The sequence below is a fragment of the Gossypium hirsutum genome, chromosome A06 (genome assembly GCF_007990345.1).
Source record: "Gossypium hirsutum isolate 1008001.06 chromosome A06, Gossypium_hirsutum_v2.1, whole genome shotgun sequence".
NCBI classification, from domain to species: Eukaryota; Viridiplantae; Streptophyta; class Magnoliopsida; order Malvales; family Malvaceae; genus Gossypium; species Gossypium hirsutum.
Window position 1 is genome coordinate 57,574,509 of NC_053429.1, and position 8,984 is coordinate 57,583,492.

The window sequence follows — 8,984 nt, forward strand, 5'->3', positions numbered from 1 at the left end:
GGGGTAGAAAAAGTTGTTAGTGATGTAACTATAGTAAGTTTCTTAGGACAATATGTTACTAATAACAATGTTTATAGGAGATTCCCATTGGAAGTTTAGGGAGAGATATTTTCGAAAGATTTAAAAGAGTTTCCCTTCGGGGAATCTGATCAATTCTAGGTATGGATTGGTTGGTAGAACACCAAGTCAGTTTAGATTGCACCTTGAAATGGGTCACTTTAAAGATATCAGTTGGTAAGGAGATTGTGATGGAGAGTGAGCATAGAAATTACTTACTAATGTGATCTCCACTTTAATGGCTAAGAAGTTGGTTCGTAAGGGATGCAAGGTATGGGTGCTTGCTTGAGATATGGGTCTATGGATTATAAGATTAAGGATTGCCAGTGTCGTAATGAGTATATGCAAGATTTCGTGTAGAGTAGAGTTTAGAATTAGAGGGTTGGCCTGCAGCCTCAGAGGGGTCAGGGTTAGTACAGAAGTGTTAATGTTGGTTAGTGACAATGAGCACTTAGTCAGGGTGCTAATCGAATTGATGCCAGATACCCTGCACTTGTTATATGGTAAGACGTAGAGAGGACCATGATATAGCTGACATCATAGTAGGTACTTTTACAATTAATTTTGTTCTAACCTTCGCTTTGATAGATATTGGTTCTACACACTTGTATGTTTCTTGTTTGATGGTTAATAAATTAGGGATTGGGGTAGAAGAAACTGTTAGTGGCATGACTACAGTCAGCCCCTTAGGAAAATCTATTACCGTGAATAAGATTTATAAGAGATGGCCATTGAAATTTCAGGGAGAAATATTTTTGAAAAGTTTGATAGACTTGCCTTTCGGGGAATTTGATGTCATTCTATCCATGGACTGATTGGTTGAACACAAAGTCAGTTTGGGTTGCACTTTGAAAAGGGTCACTTTGAAGACTCTAGTTGGTAAGGAGATTGTGATGGTTGGTAAGTGTAGAGATTACTTATCCAATGTGATCTCCACTTTAGTGGTAGAAGTGTTGGACCATAAAGGAAGTGAGGCTTATCTGGTTTTTGTTCTAGACATAAGTGTTTGTAGATCAGCTATGGAGAGTATTTGTACTATGAAGGAATTTTCTGACGTCTTTCTAAAAAATTTGTCTAGATTTCCTCCAGAGTGAGAGGTTAAGTTTGGGATAGATTTGCTATCGAGAACTACTCTAATCTCCATTGCTTCCTATTGTGTGTCACCTAAGGAGCGTAAGGTTCTATTTTAGGAAATTTTAGACTGTGGATTTGTAAGATCAAGTGTTTCATCTTGGGGAGAAAAAATCTTGTTAGTAATGAAGAGGGATGGATCTATGAGGCTTTGTATCGATTATCGGCAACGGAACAAGTTGACTGTAAAGAAAAAGTATCCCTTTCTGAAGATAGATGACTTGTTCGATGGTATCCACTAGGATCGATTTAAGGTCTGAATACTATCAATTGAAGGTGATGGAATCTGATGTACCTAAGACTACATTTAGGAATCGATATGGTCACTACGAGTTCCTAGTGTTGCCTGAAAGTACTAGAAAGAACATATGTTTTCTCCCTACTTATTGGTTAATTTGTCCCTATTTAGTTATCTTTAACATGTATTTTAGCATTTTTAGTTCAGTAAATTGCATTTTATAACTTAATGGATCTTACCCTATTTATCCTTAATTTTGTCATGTTTTGGTACCGATGCCGCTATATGAGTACTTCCAGATTGCGCGTAGAATTATCATCGCACCTGACAGCTATCTAGATAAGAACAAAAATGTGTGAGCTATTCAGTTTAGTACAACCAACTTGTACATACAGAGGCAGCATGATTCTGATGAAAGGACACCTGTGCTATTTGGATAAATATTAATATTCACGTGAAAAGGAAAAAATAGAGGCTTTTCGGGGGGTATTATCTTCTTCAACCTATCTTTTGAAGTATTTCGACTATGGCAGCTTAAGTCTCCTACAGGTGAATCGACGTGAAAGTGACACGGATCAGCTCTTGACTAGGAGCCCTAAGTGCGACATAAGAGGGAATGGAGAGATTCAAGTCGAGATTGTCTAGGAATAGTATTCTCTACTTGTTTCTTTTATATTTCTTTTCTAAATGATGGTGATTACTTTCTATTTCATGTTTGTATGGAAGTACACATGATTTTTGGGTTAAATGTTATTTTATTCAATCTTTCTTCTACTGTTTAATCTTTGGGTTTGAATGTTTTTAGCATGGAAGTGTTATTGTAGTCACTGACACTGGAAAGTGCAGCGACAGTTCGAGCTAACATGCATGACAATGGAAGTTGCTTGAGGATTAGAGGAATTTAATCTACTTGTTCTTAATAGTGTTCCATTGGCATCATCAAAAGTTGTGTTTAATGTGCATTAGATTAAATATAGAAGTTAAGCTTGGTAAGATATTCATTGCAATTTAATGCATCGACAATCACCTATCCTTTTATACCTTCTGAGCACTTAGAATTCTGTTGAATATTCATGTTGGGGATCCCTATTTATCATTATCATATTTTATCTTATTGTTTTCAAGTTATTGCTTTGACAACTACTCTAATAGTGTTTCTATCTATTTATTGCACTGGCATTGATAGACAAAAGACAACCATCCTCGTGGGATTGATATCTGACAGACTCACATCTGTCTACTATACTTGCATCAGTAGTGTATGCTCACACATTATTGCTGTGACGTTAAATAGCCGATCAAGTTTTGGCACCATTGCCGGTGATGGCATTTGTTTGATATATATTTTTGTTTCTGCACTTTGTTTTTTATTATATAATATTTAGTTCTCACTAACTTGTTTTCCTTTTGTTTCCATTTTCACATTTTATTTTAGGTGTTTGATGACCCAAAGCAATTAAGAGTTTATTGTCAATTTTGATCCAGAAATTGAAAAAACCGTTCGTAAGAGACTTCAAAAACAAAAGAATATGGCTTTAGTAAGAAACATTGAAGCCATACCCCAGGTGCAGCACCAAAATGCTAATGACCCACTGTTTCTGCAAGTCGCCCAAATACAAAACAAGACTCTACGAGACTTTGTAGTACCTGTCTTGGATGACTTAAAACTGGGAGTTGTTTGGCCAGCAATCCAAGCTGGGAATTTTGAACTCAAGCCAGTAATGTTTCAAATGTTGAATTCTAATGGGCAATATGCTGGACTGCCACATAAAGATGCACAAGAACATCTTAAATCATTTTTTTATTTGTGCTTCCTTTAGTCAACAAGGCATTCCTAATAATGCTTGGAAAATGCAATTATTTCCTTATTCCTTGCAGGGAAGAGCTTAGTAACTTCTTGGAATGCATTAGCAACATAGTTTGTTTAGCACTTTAACCTGCCAACAGTGAATGCTCATCTCCGAAATGATATTACACCTAATCATTAGCTAGATGATGAGAATCTTCACACTACATGGGAATGTTATAAATCTCTGCTTCGACATTGCCCCATGCACGACATTCAATAGGAAACACAAATTGAAATTTTCTATAATGGGCTAAATTCACACAAGTGGAATCTTGTTGACATATCAACCAATAGTCCTTTGTTGGATTGTACTTATAATGATGCTGTTGGAATTCTTCAGAGAATTGCTCATAATGATTATCAATATCCTATCTCTAGAGTTGGACAAGCAAAAGTTACTCTGGGAGTTATTGAATTGGACGCGATATCTGCTCTTAGTGCTCAAGTTTCTTTTCTTGTAAATATGATAAACAATATGCAAGGGACTAGTGATATTGCACCTATACAAGTCACTCAACAAGTTGATGTTCATACCTTTTCTTGTGAGATTTGCAGTGACAACCATATCTATGAAGATTGTCCACAACATGCAGAGAATGCCTTTTATATTAGTAACATCCGCAACAATTCTTATGACAACTCTTATAATTATTCTGCACACAATCAACAAGCTTGGGAAACTCAGACTGCTGGACAAAATGCTGCGACATTCAGATATGGGAATATATCTACTCAAGGCAATTATAATCCTAGACAAGGGAATTACAATCAACAATAACAGAACGACAATTAGCACACTCAGATGCATCCACAACAAAGCTGGATACATCCACACCAGAAACAAATATAGCCATAACACTCTTCAATACTGAGTCAGCATGTTCAAGGACATTGACAACAATAGTACATGCATGCTTCTCCTTCTGATCCGTTAGTAACTCTTGAGGCTTTAATATGGGAGCATATTACTCGCATAAAAGCTATTGTACAAGGTAATTCATCTTCTATTCGGGCATTGAAGGCACAAGTAGGACAACTTGCTTCGAATTTGAATACTCAACCACCAAACACATTACCAAGTGACACAAAAAATCCCAGTCCGAGGGGGAAAGAACACTGCAAGGCTATCACTCTTAAGAATGGTAAACAAAATGGTGAGCCGGCTACAGACTCTGCTATAGCACCTCAAGATATTGGTGAAGTGATCCCTGGTGAGAAGGTTGAATCTGAAAAGCTTATCAATGTACCAGACAAAAAAGTTCCACAAATTGTCACTCATATGCCTAATGTGTAACAGCCCAAAATTGACCCTAGTCGGGAAGTGGTTTCGGGACCACAAAACCGAGTCATAAAAATAATTAATTTCCATATTCTATGCTTATTATGTGTGTACATGAGTATGTGGAAGTTTCATTCTCCAATTTTGCCAATTGCATGAGAAATTATTAAATAGGGATCGATATGAGACATGGTGAAAATATGATAGGCTAATTTAAAATGGTCTATTAATGCATGTTGTGAAAATGATGGGTTTGCATGTCAAATTACCCAAAATTTGAGCTAGTGGTTGGCCATGCTATGGGTGGAAACATGTTGGGAACATGTTGGCCTAGTGAGGTATGTAGGAAAAAAATAAAATAAGGAATATGGGTAATAAAGAAAGGAAAAACAAAAAAAATGAGTGGTTGTTCCCCCCCCCATTGCCGTGAGCTAAAGAAAGGAAAAGAAAAATTTTGTTCATCCTTTTTCATCCTCTTTTGAACGAAAATTCTAAGGGAGGAGGAAGGAGTTCTTGCTTCATGTTTGGTTTGGAAGAGAATTAGGAGGAAGTTTGGCCATGCATGTAACTAGATTGAGGTATGTTTGATATTATTCTTTGAGATTCATGTATATTTTAAGTTGTAAGTTTGAAATCTACCTAGCCATGGTTCAAACTTTGTTAAATGATGGAGATGATATTCGGCCATGCATGTTACATTCTTGGTTGGTATTTTGATGTTTGATGTTGTGGTGATGAGGCATGAAGATGAGTTAAGATTCGGCCTAGGTGGAGTTTGTGTTAATGCCATTGCATGCTAAATATGAAGCTTGTTAATGATGCATGTGATGGTGGATTGATGATTCTTGAATCTTTTTTTTTTTAGCATTTTTGAGTGAGCACATATGTGCATTGGTTGCTAGATGGGGAAGAATCGGCTAGCAAGTTGTGTGCTAAGGCCGAATATAATTTTTGTAGGTTAATGAGTAATGCATGTGCTAAATTGATGGAAAGGGAGAGGATGCTTTACTAGTGTATAAATGATATAAAGATTTTAGAAATTATTTTTTTGGTTAGGTGTATGTATGATTAGGTATATTCGGCCATAGGAGTAAATATATAGATGATGTTAAAATTGATTATGTATAATGGGCCATATAGGGTACACATTGTGATATTAACTTTGATTCTCTATAATTGATCAAGTGGGTGATTAGTAAGGGTGATTGCCGAATATACTAACATACATATGCATGTGTAATTGGATTGTAAATATTTAGCAAGGCGGTTAAACTAGTTGATTTATTGATTAAGCTCAAGGAGTTAAAGGAGGAGAATCGAGCAAAGGCAAAGAAAAGATCATCGAGTAGCCGAGTTGGAACCATCTTACCCAACACAAGTAAGTCATTAAGCATATCTTTGGTATTGATTAAAGGATCGTAATACCTACACCATTGTGTTTAATGAGATGAAATGTATACAAATGAATATGTAAGTAGAGATGAAATTTGTCGAATGTAAAAAGGAAGTGAAGCCTATTGAGTGGCTGGTTTTCGGCACTAAGTGTGCGGGCAATAAGTGTTCACGGTCATGAGATTGGCACTAAGTGCACGGGTTTAAATTGTACAGCACTAAGTGTGCGAGTTTAAAGTACATGGCACTAAGTGTGCGCGGTTGATTATTAAGCACTATGTGTGCGAACCCAATATATATTTTCTATAAATTATTTACATTAAGGGTGCGACTTTACCGAGTCGATTTTGGACAGCGGAAAAGGTAAGTGTGCGAACTTGAAATGCATGGCACTAAGTGTGTGAGTTTAAAGTACATGGCACTAAGTGTGCGCGGTTGATTATTAAGCACTATGTGTGCGAACTCAATATATATTTTCTATAAATTATTTACATGAAGGGTGCGACTTTACCGAGTCAATTTTGGACAGCGGAAAAGGTAAGTACCTTGAGTTCATGGCTAATAGGCGCTATGTTTATATTTGGAGTTGAGCTTGGTAAGTTTTGAACCTATGTGACGATTATAGTTGAAGTCACGTACATAAGGTTCATTGTGGAATAGGTGAAAGTTCGTTTAATTGTATGATTATAACGAAAATAAAATGATGTATGAAAGGCCAATGTAGGACTTGGTATGAGATTGAACCATAGGGTTTAAGGAACTATGGTATAGTTTGGTATGGATGGAGTACTTAACCTCATTTCATTGTTTCCTGTTGTGATAATTTTATTAATGGATGGTTGTGGAATGCTTATGGCTTACTGAGTTATATACTCATTCGGTGTTTGCTTGTCACCTATTCTAGGTTTCTTGGACTCGTCTCTTTTTGCGTGATCGTGCCGTCGTCGAAGTCATCACACCGGCTAGCAACCTTTGGTATTTTCTTCTTAGTTGGTCTAAGAGAACATTTCGGCATGTATAGGCTAATATGTTTTGTTGAAATTTGGTATGTAAACTTTTAGCCATGCGAAAATGGCATAATGTTCGGTTGAATTTGGTTCTAATGTTGGGTCGTAAGTCTTGGTAATACGATTTTTATGCCATATGTCATGGTTGATTATTTTGGTGTTAAAATTCATGATATGGCAATAGTGTAGTAGGGGGATGTTTGACAATGATTAGCCTTTGGCATGGCTAGTCATGATCATAATTTGTGATATGTATGACGAATCACTAGTTAGATCAAGGAGAAATCACGAAATGGGCATAGTTGCTTTCATAACAGATGCTGGCAGCAGCAGTGATGTGAGATTGAAAAATCACTAAAAATAGTAGGAGTGGGATTAATTGATGAATAAATTATGTATTCGAAGCTCGATGAGTCTATTTTCATATAGAAGCAACAAAAAGATTATATGAACAGTATGTTAAGAGATATTTAGGTTCTCGTGAGACAGGGCCAGAACGGTTTCTGGATTCCCTGTTCCGACTTTTGAAATTCATTATAAATTAACCAGAGACAATTAGGAGTCATACCATATATGGATAGATTCCTCTCTGAGTCTAGTTTCTATAGAAACAAACGGTATCAGTATTGAAGCTCTGTGCAGGGAGATATCCAGGTCGTAATGCGCAAAGGTCAGTGTAGTCGATCCCTGTAACATGGGAGACTTTGACTAATAAACTGTACTAATTGGCCCGACCAAAAATTCTAGAAAAAAATATGTAGATGGGCATATGAGTCTAGTTTCAGGGAAAAATCACGAAACTGATTTTTGAGTTGTGAAACTCAAGATATGATTTTTAAAGCGACTAGTACGCAGATTGGCAGTGTCTGAGAAATATTTTTATAAAGGGTTTAAAGTCTGCTCACACCTCGTGTTCGACTCCGGTGTCGGTCTCGGGTTCGGGGTGTTACATTTGATTGGTATCAGAGCTATGGTTTAGTCGGTTCTAGGACTACCATAGCACGTATGAATCTAGCTATACATGCCGAATGTTAATGTTTAACTGTGTGATGACTTCTGACAGTTAAAATTTATGTTTTGATTAGTAAATGGATCCCGGTGTAGAGAGAACCTTGGCGGATGACATTGAAAGTGTAGCGGCTGCTCCTGCACAAGGTACACCGCCTGTTGAACCTCAGTCATCTGCGAATAATCAAGGTGAGGGGGCTAAACAAGCCTTCTTTACCATGATGAATGAGTGGGTCGCGCAGTATGCCCGAACCAATCCGGCTGTCCAACAATTCCCGAATTTGAATAATCCACCCCCGGAGCCAGTAATGCCATCAGTTACTGATCCTGTGAGGCTGAGTAAGCCACCTGTAGACTTGATTAGGAAGCGCGGGGCTGAGGAGTTCAGGGCCATAGTTACTGATGATGCTGAAAGGGCCGAGTTCTGGCTTGATAATACCATTCGGGTGTTTGATGAACTGTCATGCACACCCGATGAATGTCTAAAGTGTGCTATATCCTTGTTGCGGGACTCAGCCTACTATTGGTGGAGGACCCTGATTTCCATAGTCCCAAACGAACGAGTAACTTGGGACTTCTTTCAGACGGAATTTCGAAAGAAATATATTAGTCAACGGTTCATTGATCAAAAGCGTAAGGAATTCTTGGAACTCAAGCAAGGCCGTATGACAGTATCTAAATACGAACATGAATTCGTAAGACTCAGTAGGTATGCCCGGGAGTGTGTAGCTGATGAGGTTGCTATGTGCAAAAGATTCGAAGAAGGATTGAATGAAGATTTAAAGCTACTAATGGGTATTTTGGAAATAAAAGAATTCGTAACACTAGTCGAACGAGCCTGCAAGGCGGAAGAACTTGGAAAGGAGAAGAAGAAGGCTGAATTTGAAGCTAGAGACTACCGTAAAAGATCGATGGGTAAAGCTCCGTTCTCAGCCGTAAAGAAGTTCAGGGAGGACACTAATAAGTCGAGGACGACTGCGGGAATTTCCATCAGAGCAAGACCATCGACGGACTCCCGAGCTA